Raw genomic sequence first — 13,688 nt, forward strand, 5'->3', positions numbered from 1 at the left:
TGAGGCAGGAGAATTGCTTGAACCTGGGAGGCGCAGGTTGCAGTGAGCCAAGATTGTGCCACTGCACTCTAGCCTGGGCGACAGTGAGACTCCGTCTCAAAATATATATATATATATATATATATATATATATATATATGAAAATATATAATATATATTATGTATAGCCAGGCGCGATGGCTCCTGCCTGTAATCCCAGCACTTTGGGAGGCCAAGGCGGGCGGATCACGAGGTCAGGAGATCGAGACTACAGTGAAACCCCATCTCTACTAAAAATAAAAAAATTAGCCTGTTGCGGTGGCAGGCGCCTGTAGTCCCGGCTACTCGGGAGGCTGAGGCAGTAGAATGGCATGAACCCTGTAGGCAGAGCTTGCAGTGAGCCGAGATCGAACCACTGCACTCCAGCCTGGGCGACAGAACGAGGCTCTGTCTCAAAAAAAAAATATATATATATATATATATAGTATAATGTATATATAATGCATATAATATAATATATATAATACATGGAAAAAGGTAGCATCCTTACAGAACATGAAAAATGTAAAAACAACCCGAGAGAGAGAGAGAGAAAGATATCTTGTTGAAATAAATATTATCATCAACCTCGCATTTCAGGGAATTGTGCAAGGATCCGGCCTCCTGGCACTCATTTTTTTTGTGCCCTTGTGTAATTCCCTCTCCTTGAGTGTAATCTGAACTTACTGACTCATTTCTAAGGAATAGAATAAGATGTAAGTAAAGTGTCTCTCTCCTTTTCTGGGGAAAGTCAGCTGTCACATACTGAACAGACCTACGGAAGCCAAGGAGCTGTATGTGCAGCCAACAGTCAGGGAGTCCCTGAGCACTGTGAGAGAGCTTGCAGCCGATCTCTCCCCAACTGAGCCTTGAGATGACCACAACCCTGGACCACAACTTCATTTCAAGCCTGTGGGAGACCCTGAGCCTGAGCACCCAGTTAACTGTGGCCAGATTCCTGACCCACAGCTAGTGTGAGGAAATCAATGTTAGTTGGTAAGTGTTGGGTGTGTTTGTTATTAGCTATCAATAACTAATACATGCACTTTACCAAGAAGCGCTGCCACTGCTGAAGCGTATTTGGAACGTTTCTGTTTTGAAAGGCTCCTTCAAAGCTGAAGTGTGACCTGTGCAAGAAAATGGGCCGTGTTATTTTACATCTCTTCATTTTTGCCAAGACTGTGCTTCCCATTGCATTATCGTATTCAACATCCTTGACTTTGATGGACTTTGGACCGCTTTAAAAAGCAAATCTACCTTCAAAAGAGGAAAATTTGCTGCCACAGAGATCCAAAAAGAATATTCCACAGCTTCTGAAGACAAACTCATTTGGTTTTATTTATTATTTTATTTACCTTTGAGTTGAGATCTCACTCTGTCACCCAGCCTGGAGTACAGTGGCATGCGATCATGGCTCACTGCAGCCTCAGACTCCTGGGCTCAAATGATCCTCCCACCTCAGCCTTCCAAGTCACTGGGATTACAGGCACGTGCCACCATGCCTGGCTAATTTTTTTTTTTTTTTTTTTTTTGAGACGGAGTCTCGCTTTGTGGCCCAGGCTGGAGTGCAGTGGCCGGATCTCAGTTCACTGCAAGCTCCGCCTCCCGGGATTACGGCCTGGCTAATTTTTAAAAAACATTTTCAAGGCCAGGCACGGTGGCTCAAGACTGTAATCCCAGCACTTTGGAAAGAGGCTGAGGCGGGCAGATTACGAGGTCAGCAGTTTGAGACCAGCCTGGCCAATATGATGAAACCTCATCTCTACTAAAAATACAAAAATTAGCCGGGCGTGGTAGTGCGTGCCTGTAGTCCCAGCTACTCGAGAGGCTGAGGCAGAAGAATCACTTGAACCTGGGAGGCAGAGGTCGCCATGAACCGAGATTGTGCCACTGCACTCCAGCCTGGGTGATAGAGCGAGACCTCTTTTCAAAACACAAAATTTTTTTGTATCCATCTCTGAAGTATCTGGGGAAAAAAAAGAAAATAAAAATATTTCTGTGGCCAGGCACAGTGGCTCACGCCTGTAATCCCAATATGCTGGGAGGCCAAGGTGAGTGGATCACAAGGTCAGAAGTTCGAGACCAGCCTGGCTAATACGTGAAACCCCCTCTACTAAAAATACAAAAAGTAGCTGGGCGTGGTGGCGCATGCCTGTAATCCCAGCTACTCAGGAGGTTGAGGCAGGAGAATTGATTGAACCTGGAAGGTGCAGGTTGCAGTGAGCTGAGATCGCACCACTGCACTCCACCCTGAGTGACAGAGCAAGATTCCATCTCAAAAAAATATGTATATATATTGAGATTTCAAAATTCTGGCCTCAAGTGATCCTCCTGCCTTGGGCTCCAAGTTTTTGTTCTGCTTTGTTTTGAGACAGGGTGTCATTCTGTCACCCAGGCTGCAGTGCAGTGATGCAATCTCTGCTCACTGCAGCCTCGAACTTCTGGGTTCAAGTGATCCTCCCACCTCAACCTTCAGAGTAGTTGGGACTACAGCACACGCCACCTGGCTAGCTTTGTATGCCAAGATTTTGAATACATTTTGATCAATGGCTACATCCTTGGAATAATTTTTCCAAGTGATTATTTTGAAATGGATAATAGAGTATTTACTTTGGATATTTAATGCACCAATTCCTCCATGAATGAGTTGTGCTGTGTTTATTTAGTATCTAACAAAAATATAACACTTCCTACTGATGATGTGGTAGGTGCCATTATGCCTGTTTCATAGCTGAGGAAACTGAGGTAGAGGAGTGACCCATGGGCACACATCAAGTATGTGGCACAGCAGGATTCTAATCCAGGCAGTCTGGCTTCTGGGGCTTTGCATTTTACTACAAAACTAACTTGCTTCTATGTTTGTTCACTTTGTTTTCTAGTTATATATCTCGTACAATAATAAGTTCAAGACAATAACAAACAGTTCCTTAATATTCATTGTAATAAAATTTCACCTCTACTCTGATGATATTTCAAATAGATGGGTTTGGAAAATGTGTGAAACATGAAATTGATATTGTTTGTTCATACATTCTCCTGTAAGAGAAGGGAAAATTAATCAGAGCAACTGTCTTTGGCCAAATCTAGGAAAGGTACAAGCTCGAAGGAGCAAATTAAGAATGTAGTGTTCATGTAAAGCCTGACATCCATTTTTTTTTTTTAGTTAGTAATATATCAGACTTTGACCAGAACTTTCCACTCCTTCAGCTAACCTGCTGCTGCTGTGCCCAAGGGCAATGCGATCATAGCTCATGCCAGATTTGAAGGCTGCCTTTTCTGAGAAGAGGCCCTTATGGAAGCCACCGCCTTTGTTACCCTGCCAGAGGCCTCAAGAGAACTACTAAGTTACTTTAGAGGGTTCCTTGACTGCTAAATCTCTCCATTTGACTTTCTTTTGTTGCTTATGAGGGTGTCCCACTGAGTCTCTCCCTTCTGGCTCTAACCAATAGACAGGTCCTTGCTGCTCCGTGGTTTCATGGGACTGGACCCCCTCCCTTGGGTCTGCTTCTCTGTTCTGGAAAACACAAAGGAGTCTTGTTTATTCCTTTTTTGTGTGTTGCCATTTAGCATATCCTTTGCTCTTTCCTAATAATTTGCAGATGTGTCTTATATCCCCAAATAGATAATAACTTCTTTAGTTGTGGGTATACAGTTGTATTTGTTTCATTAGCCTCAATGCCTTCTACATAGGAGTTGCTTGTTTTAAATAAAAGGACCCAGGCTGGGGCGGTGGCTCACGCCTGTAATCCTAGCACTTTGGGAGGCCGAGGTGGGAGGATCACTTCAGGTCAGGAGTTCAGGACCAGCCTGGCCAACATGATGATGCCCCATCTCTACTAAAAATACAAAAATTAGCTGGGTGTGGTGGCAGACATCTATAGTCCCAGCTACTAGGGAGGCTAAGGCAGGAGAATCGCTTGAACCCAGGAGACGGAGGTCACAGTGAACCGAGCTTGCACCACTGCACTCCAGCCTGGGTGACAATGAGACTTCAGCTCAAAAAAATAAAAATAAATAAAAATAAAAATAAAAAAACCAAGGACACCCAGGCCAAGGCGGATGGATCACCTGAAGTCAGGAGTTCAAGACCAGCCTGGCCAAGATGGTGGAAACTCTGCCTCTACTAAAAAATTAGCCAGATGTGGTAGCACACACCTTTAGTCCCAGCTACTAGGGACGCTGAGGCAGGAGAATTGCTTGAACCCAGGAGGCAGAGGTTGCAGTGAGCCAAGATCACACCACTGCACTCTAGCCTGGGTGACAGAGCTAGACTCCATATCAAAAAAAAAAAAAAAAAAAAAAAAAAAAACCCATAAAAATTAGGCTGGGTGTGGTGGCTCATGCCTGTAATGCCAGCACTTTGGGAGGCCAAGGTGGGTGGATCATTTGAGGTCAGGAGTTCAAGACCAGCCTGGCCAACATGGTGAAACCCCATCTCTGTTAAAAATACAAAAAATTAGCCAGGTGTGGTGGTACACACCTGTAATCCCAGCAACTCGGGAGGCTGAGGCAGGAAAATCACTTGAAATCAGGAGGTGGAGGTTGCAGTGAGCCAAGATCATGCCACTGCACTCCACCCTGGGCAACAGAGCAACAGTCTGTCTCAAATCAAAACAAAACCATAAAAAATTAAAATAAAATAAAATAAAATAAAATAACAAGGACCCATGTTATCAACTATGGGCAAGATCTAGGTTGACTTCGGGAATCACGTGAACACCAGAAGATGCTTGATCTCTTTACCTCCGAGGTGCTGTATCCAACCGTTTTTTTTTTTGTTTTGTTTTTTTTTTTTTTTTGAGTTGGAGTCTCGCTCAGTTGCCCAGGCTGGAATGCAGTGGTGCAATCTCAGCTCACTGCAAGCTCCGCCTCTTGGGTTCACGCCATTCTCCTGCCTCAGCCTCCCTAGTAGCTGGGACTACAGGCGCCCTCCACCACGCCTGGCTATTTTTTTGTATTTTTAGTAGAGACAGAGTTTCACTGTGTCAGCCAAGATGGTCTCGATCTCCTGACCTCGTGATCTGCCCACCTCGACCTCCCAAAGTGCTGGGATTACAGGCGTGAGTCACCACGCCTGGCCGTATCCAACCTTTTAAATATTCCAAACTACTAGGAATATTGGTGAAACTCAGCAGGATTGAGGATTGGTAGTGACTTTGAACATTTTGACGAGTTTTCAAACTACTAGTTATTGAACACTATGATTAAAAAATGGTTACTTGATTTTGTATCTATATATTTGTGTGTTACTTAACAATATAAATAATTGCACTCAGGGACTTGTTTGACTCAAATGCACATCTTTTAATCCCTAAGAATCTGAATTGAAAAAGGGTTCCAAGTATCCAGGTCCTACCACTTGGATTCTCATCCCCTTTCTATCCTTTACATGGAAGCCAAACACCAGTCACTTTCACAAGAAGATTGTCAACAAATATTTACTGGCCGCCGCTATTGGCAAAGCACACTGGCAAGGAGAACACAAGAGAAGCAACTTCTGTCCTCAGGTAGCCTAGTAAATAATGCGATTTTCCTGCCACTTTGTTTCTCTCTAAAGAACCACAAAGTAACACCAAGGTATGCTGTAAAATCGCATTGAAAAAAATTGTTTTCTTCAAAACAACATAGAGAAAGTTGTACAAAATTGAAGTAGTAGATCGATTTAAGGAATTTTAAAATATCTTTTTTTTTTTTTTTTTTTTTTGAGACGGAATCTTGCTGTCACCCAGGCTGGAGTGCAATGGCGCAATCTTGGCTCACTGCAACCTCCACCTCCTGGGCTCAATCGATTCTCCTGCCTCAGCCTCCCAAGCAGCTGGGGTTACAGGCACCTGCCACCATGTCCAGCTAATTTTTGTATTTTTTTTTTAGTAAAGATGGAGTTTCACTATGTTGGCCAGGCTGGTCTCAAACTCCTGACCTTGTGATCCACCTACTTCGGCCTCCCAAAGTGTTGGGACTGCAGGCGTGAGCCACTGTACCTGGCCTAAAATATCTTTTTTAATGTAACATTTTATTGTATGTAATACATATATTGTCAGCTTTTTTTAAGAGATGGGGTCTCTCTATGTCTGGTCTTGAACTCCTAGCCTCAAGAGATCCTTCCATCTCAGCCTCCCAAAGTGCTGGGATTACAGATGTGAGCCACTGTGCCTGGCCTATAATACATATGTTATCTTTCTTTTTTTGAGATGGAGTCACTCTGTCACCCAGGCTGGAGTGCAGTGGCACAATCTCAGCTCATTGCAGCCTCCACCTCCCGGGTTCAAGTGATTCTCCTCCCTCAGCCTCCCAAAGTGCCGGGGTTATAGGAGTGAGCCACCATGCCCAGCCAAGAATATGTTTCTAAGAAAAGAACATATGCAATTTTGAGGTGTCAATTGCTGATAGGAAATCCATGTCAGTGGCCTACGCTGGTCTCAGGCTCTGCAGGATGTGCTCATCGCTGGCAGGTCGGTTAGCAGAAGACTGGAGGAGGTGAGGAAGATAGAGAGACTCATACAGCAGGGAGCAATGATCTCTGTAAGGCCACAAATAGTCACTTCATCAAGCGGTAGAGAGCCGAGCTGGCAACATTATCTGCTTTAGCGTTTCTTTCTTTGGAGCAATGGGTCATAGCCATTTCCCTCCTCCAGGAGAGTAAGAAACAGAACAACCCAGGCAGGGGTGAGGCCACATGCCTGCAGCTTCCTGTGGACAGCAGGAAGATTCAATGGAGATTCATTTTTTTTTAATTTTTAATTTTTGTGGGTACATAAATTACTGTATACTCTGTATATATATTTATGGGGTACATATCTTTTTTTTTGTTTGAGATGGAGTTTTGCTCTTGTTGCCCAGGCTGGAGTGCAGTGGTGTGATCTCAGCTCACTGCAACCTCCACCTTTTGGGTTCAAGCAATTCTCCTGCCTCAGTCTCCCGAGTAGCTGGGATTATAGACATCTGCCACCCTGCCCAGCTAATTTTTTGTATATTTAGTAGAGATGGGGCTCTGCCATGTTGACCAGGCTGGTCTCAAACTCCTGACCTCAGGTGATCCATCCACCTCGGCCTCCCAAAATGCTAGGATTACAGGCATGAGCCACTGTGCCCGGCCAAGATATCTTGATGCAGGCATACACTGCATAAAAATTCCATCAGAGTAAACAGGGTATCCACCACCTCAAGCATTTATCCTTTATGTTACAAACGAACCAATTATACTTTTAGTTATTTTCAATGTACAATAAATTACATTGTTGGCTGTAGTCACCCTGCTGTGCTATCAAATATTAGATCTTACTCATTCTATCTAACTATATTTTTGTACCCATTAACCATCCCCCACTTCCCCTGACCCCATGGATATTCTTGACTAAAACAGAAATACATTTCATAGATGCTGTCAGGATTCAATGACTTAACTGCAGGTGTCTTGGTCCAAATGCGACATACATAGATAGAGGAGAAAAATCCTAAGTGCCTAGGGAAGATTGACATGCTGAAACCAAAAGCCTGCTGCCACCTTCCTATGGACCGAATGTTTGTGTCCTCCCCACATGTGTATGTTGAAGCCCTAATGCCCAGTGTGATGGTATTTGGAGGTGAGGTCCTTGGGAGATGATAAAGTCATGAGGGTGGACCCTCACATGATGAAGGTCATGCCCTTATATGAACAGGTGCAAAAGAGATGATCTCTTTGCTGTGTGAGGACACAATGAGGAGGTGGCCGTCAGCAAACCAGGAATAGAGCCCTCACCAGGATCCAAATCAGTCAGTGCCTTGAACTTGGACTTTCCAGCCTTCAGAACTGTGAGAAATAAATGTTTGTTGTCTAAGCCACCCAGTCAATGATTATTTGTTACAGCAACTGGAGCTGACCAAGCCACAGCTCACCAGATTCCATGTCTGCCACTTACTGGCACCATGATCATGCCCAAGTCGCTCTTTTGAGTCTTGGTTTTCTCATTATTAAAATAGATGTAATAATAGAATGATTAGGGGGCTGAACAACTGTACTTAGTACAGTCCCAGATCAGTGGTAGCTAAAATGGATGCTATCTATTGCAATGATAATTATTATTGTTTGCTCTTTATTTCATAGGCATGACATTTTCTATATTGTAAATTTTTCTGGTATAAACAAAATGTTTTTAAATAATATCATTTGACTCTGCTTGTGAGGATTTTAGAAAAAGATAAGGACCGGCCGGGCACGGTGGCTCAAGCCTGTAATCCCAGCACTTTGGGAGGCCGAGACGGGCGGATCACGAGGTCAGGAGATCGAGACCATCCTGGCTAATATGGGGAAACCCCGTCTCTACTAAAAAATACAAAAAAAACTAGCCTGGCGAGGTGGCGGGCGCCTGTAGTCCCAGCTACTCGGGAGGCTGCTGAGGCAGGAGAATGGCGTGAACCCGGGAGGCGGAGCTTGCAGTGAGCTGAGATCCGGCCACTGCACTCCAGCCTGGCCGACAGAGCCAGACTCCATCTCAAAAAAAAAAAAAAGAAAAAGAAAAAGATAAGGACCTTGTACCCAATTCGAGAGCCCAAGGTACCAAGCAGGGTGGCCTTAGACCTCTGCCTGCTGCTGAATTCTCAAATGTATTCTCAAGTCAGTTTCTCTAGCCCTGGCTGATCTGGGCATCTCATCTACCAACTCTGCGTGCCTGACTTCCTTACCCCTCTTGCCTGAGATTAAGACCTACTCTCATGCTTCGACTTGCAACCCTGAGGCCTTGCTCTTCACCTACCCCGTGAATGTCCTGAGAGAGCAATAAACAACTGCTCTTCGAACTCAGTTTTTACATTAAAAAAAAAAGACAATAAAACTTCTTTTTTTTTTTTGAGACGGAGTCTTGCTCTGTTGCCCAGGCTGGAGTGCAGTGGCCGGATCTCAGCTCACTGCAAGCTCCGCCTCCCGGGTTTACGTTATTCTCCTGCCTCAGCCTCCCAAGTAGCTGGGACTACAGGCGCCCGCCACCTCGTCCGGCTAGTTTTTTGTATTTTTTAGTAGAGATGGGGTTTCACCGTGTTAGCCAGGATGGTCTTGATCTCCTGACCTCGTGATCCGCCCGTCTCGGCCTCCCAAAGTATTGTGATTACAGGCTTGAGCCACCGTGCCCAGCCAAGGCAATAAAACTTCAAGTGAAGGCTCTTAATAATGTAGTACTCACTGTCTGGGCACCACAGCTCCCGCCTCTAATCCCAACACTTTCGGAGGCCAAGGCGAGAGGATCATTTGAGCCCAAGAATTCAAGGCCAGCCTGGGGAACACAGTGAGACTCCATCTCAAAATAACAATAATTATATATGGAGGGGCGCAGAGAGCGAGAACGAACTCACTGACGGCCCTCAAACAAGGTACTGTTCCAGCAAGCTGTGAAGAGTAACAGAGAAAGAGAAATACATGTCGTAGCCAAATCAAGAGTTGGAATAGTGGGCACCGCGATGGGCATCAACTTATAACCTGCTGGGCCCTGTGTGTGTTTCCTCTCCAGGCTCACTTGGGCCTATGTGGGACTCTTATTCCTGTTCTACAGAGGGGGAAAATGAGACCCAGAGAGGAGAATCGGCTCATGCACGGGGAGCAGTGGCAGCTTAGGGACCAAAACCAGCCCTGGAAGCCAGGCCCAGGCCCTTCCCTGCCTGTGGCCCTCACCACGGCTGCTGCCCGCAAGCTGGGAGCCAGACCAGAGGAGCTGGTGTGTCAGGCATGAAGCAGCAGGTCTGAGCAGAAAGAAAGAGACAAGTACAGAAGAGAAAGAAAGAAGATTTTAAAAAAGGAAAGAAGTCCCTGTGGGCTCAACCTGCCAAAACCAAAACACACAAAGCCTTCTTGTTGCAGGCTTCGGAGTGGCCACCTTGCAGAATGCCACAGGGCTGTGGGGACCAGTGGGCACAGCCTATCCCCTCCCTCAGGGCCCAAGCCAAAGCCCAGACAGAAAGGCCGCCTGTTCCCATGTGGTTTATGGCTCTGCGCTCCCCGCCCGCCGCCTTCTTCACCTGGGCCCCTGCGGCTGCCTGGGGCTGCTTCCAGAGCTGCGTGGCAGGTTCCAGGGGGAGCCTCTGGGAAGGGAACCCCACGTGCTCATCTTCCTGGAGAAGGGGGTGGTTTATGCCCACAGATTCTGGCAGGCCTTTCCCAGCTGTGGGATGAGGCCGCGTCCCATCACCCACCTTGGGCACGAGGCCACCCTTCTGGTGCCACGTCCCAGGCTAATGGCCCCGGTGTCCAACCACCTTAGGATCCTTGTCTGTGAATAACAAGTGTCATCTTCAAAAGCCAAGCTGTGCCAAGAAGAGAGTTCATTAACTTAGAAGGAATATTGGGAAAGTGTTTAAGTCAATGTTCCCCCTTTTCCAGTTGGAAAGAAGCCCCCGGGTTCAGCTTTGCAGGAGAGGCCTGAGACGCTCTGGGTGCTTAAACAAAGTCCCTCTTCAGGTTCCCTTATGGTTTGGAAATGTCATTCCAATCAGATGTAGGTGTTTACACAACGTTATTTATACTCTGTGGGAATGTGTCCACCCTGCTGCTTTTATTCTAACTGGCTGAGTTGGCTACAATGGGGAAATTGAGTTTTCTGACACAAATCGCACCACAACACAATCTCGTATTGGAAGATACACACACAAAGAGAAAGCAGACACTATCCCAAACATCAAACTTCTAATTTTCAGGCATTTCTTTGGTTTTTGTTTGTTTTTTTTTTGTTTTTTTGAGACGGAGTGTTGCTCTTGTCACCCAGGCTGGAGTGCAGTGGCGCGATCTCAGCTCATCGCAGCCTCCACCTCCTGAGTTCAAGTGATTCTCCTGCCTCAGCCTCCTGAGTAGCTAGGATTACAGACGCCTATCACCACGCCGGGCTAATTTTTGTATTTTTAGTAGAGACGGGGTTTTGCCATGGTGGCCATGCTGAGCTCAAACTCCTGACCTCAGGTAATCCACCTGCCTTGGCCTTCCAAAGTGCTGGGATTACAGGCGTGAGCCACTTTGCCCAGCTGGATTTTCAGTTTTCTTTGCTCTTATTCCCATGTAATTCTCCCACAGTTTCAAGCACAGTATGGTCTGTTTTGTTTTTGTTTTCTCACTGAACTTTTTCCGTTATGCTATTTTATGAATTTTCTCTTATGCTCCTCTTTTTTTTTGAGACGGAGTCTCGCTCTGTTGTCCAGGCTGGAATGCAATGGTGAAATCTCGGCTCCCCTCAACCTCTGCCACCCGGGTTCAAGCAATTCTCCTGTTTCAGCTTCCTGAGTAGCTGGGACTACAGGTGTGTGCCACCACGCCCAGCTAATTTCTGTGTTTTTAGTAGAGATGAGGTTTCACCATATTGATCAGGCTGGTCTCGAACTCCTGACCTCGGGTGATCCACCTGCCCTGGCCTCTCCATTGTGCTACTCTTAATGCTTAATTTTAAATCTGTATTTTTATCTGTATTTTTAATTTTAAATCTGTAATTTTAAAACTTTCCATCTTTCAAATATTTAGGTAAAAATATACTTCATACATTTCCTATTGTTGGCTGCTTAATCTGGGAGACTATGGGTTTCAATGACTGGGGTGAGGGGTAATTTTGGAGGCAGAAGCACTGCCTCCCAAGGGGTAGAGAAAAGGATGAAAGGGCTGGGCCCAGCGGCTCACGCCTGTAATCCCAGCATTTTGGAAGACCGAGGCAGGTGGATCATTTGAGGTCAGGAGTTTGAGACCAGCCTGATCAACCTTGTGAAACCCCGTGGTGGTGAGCGCCTGTAATCCCAGCTACTCGGGAGGCTGAGACAGGAGAATTGCTCGAATCTGGGAGGCGGAGGTTGCAGTGAGCTGAGATTGCACCACTGCATTCCAGCCTGGGCAACAGAGGAAGTCTCTGTCTCAAAAAAAAGGAGAGAGAAAAGGATGAAAGAAGACAACAAACTTACAGTATTTTGCAGTTAGCCACACCAGATTTTTTTTTTTTAATCGTGTGTATGTGTGTGTGTGTGTGTGAGAGAGAGACAGAGAGAGAGAGACGGATCTTGCTTCTTGCTCTGTCACACAGACTGGAGTGCAGAGATGCAATCATAGCTCACTGCAGCCTCGACCTCCCTGGGCTTAGGTGATTCTCCCACTTCAGCCTCTGGAGTAGCTGGGACCCCAGGCACACACCACCAGACCAGGCTAATTTTTAAATTTTTTATAGAGATAGGGTCTTGCTATGTTGCCCAGGCTGGAACACTAGATTTTCTTTTTTTTTTTTTTTTTTTGAGACGGAGACTCGCTCTGTCGCCCAGGCTGGAGTGCAGTGGCCGGATCTCAGCTCACTGCAAGCTCCGCCTCCCGGGTTCCCGCCATTCTCCTGCCTCAGCCTCCCGAGTAGCTGGGACTACAGGCGCCCACAACCTCGCCCGGCTAGTTTTTCTGTATTTTTTTTTTTAGTAGAGACGGGGTTTCACCGTGTTAGCCAGGATGGTCTCGATCTCCTGACCTCGTGATCCACCCGTCTCGGCCTCCCAAAGTGCTGGGATTACAGGCTTGAGCTACCGCGCCTGGCCCAGATTTTCTTTATCTGGGGTATAATTATGGTCAGGTTTGGGGGGTCCAGTAACCACACTCTAAAAGCCACACGTAAGATGTCTGTACACATGTGAATGTGTATGATTTTGTACACAGACACAAAACTTTCATCAGAATCCCAAAGAGTTTAATGATTTTTTTAAGTTTGTGATGATTTATTTTGTTGCTGTTTTAAACTTTTATTTTAGGTTCGGGGGTACATGTGAAGGTTTGTTACACAGATGAACTCATGTCACAGGGGCTTGTGGTACCGATTATTTCATCACCCAGGTATTAAGCCCAGTACCTAATAGTTGTCTTTTCTGCTCCTCCCTCTTCCCCATCCACCCTCAAGTAGATCCCAGTGTCTGCTATTCCCTTTTTTGTGTTCATGAGTTCTGATCATTTAGCTCCCACTTATAAGTGAGAGTATGCGGTATTTGGTTTTCTGTTCCTGCGTGAGTTTACTAAGGATAATAGACTCCAGCTCCATCTGTGTTCCTGCAAAAGACATGATCTTGTTCTTTGTTGTGGCTGTGAGTTTAACAATTTTTAAAATATTTTTAAAACTACTGGTTTTGAGAGAAAAATGTCAAAGGGCCAAGCCCCTATAGTCGCTATGCTATAAGATACATCCGATACATAGCTTTTGGGAACCTCATGCTGGCGTATGCCCTGGGGCCTCTCCTTGGGAGAGATGAAAGCTCAGAGACCTTTAGGGAACCCGGATAGCGTTTGACTGAGGCTGTAGAAAGATGTGGTGTGAAGTAAAGAGGGAAGGTAGTGGGCCTAGGCGGCTTAAAGATGCCTCATTTAGAATCACAACTTTGATGAACAAAACCACTGCCTTCTGGGCGTTTGTAGTCCCAGCTACTTGGAGGCTTAGGTAGGAGAATCGCTTGAACTTGGGAGGTGGAACTTGCAGTGAGCCAAGATCACACCACTACACTGCAACCTGGGGCATAGACAGAGACTCAGTCTTAAAAAAAAAAAAAAAAAAAAAAAAAAAAAAAAAAGCTGGGCACAGTGACTCATGCCTGTAAACTCACACCTGTAATCCCAGCACTTTGGCAGGCCGAAGTGGGCAGATCACTTGAGGTGAAGAGTTCAAGACCAGCCTGGCCAACATGGTGAAACCCTGAGTCTACTAAAAATGCAA

Source organism: Chlorocebus sabaeus, chromosome 21, assembly GCF_047675955.1.
Source record: "Chlorocebus sabaeus isolate Y175 chromosome 21, mChlSab1.0.hap1, whole genome shotgun sequence".
NCBI lineage: Eukaryota > Metazoa > Chordata > Mammalia > Primates > Cercopithecidae > Chlorocebus > Chlorocebus sabaeus.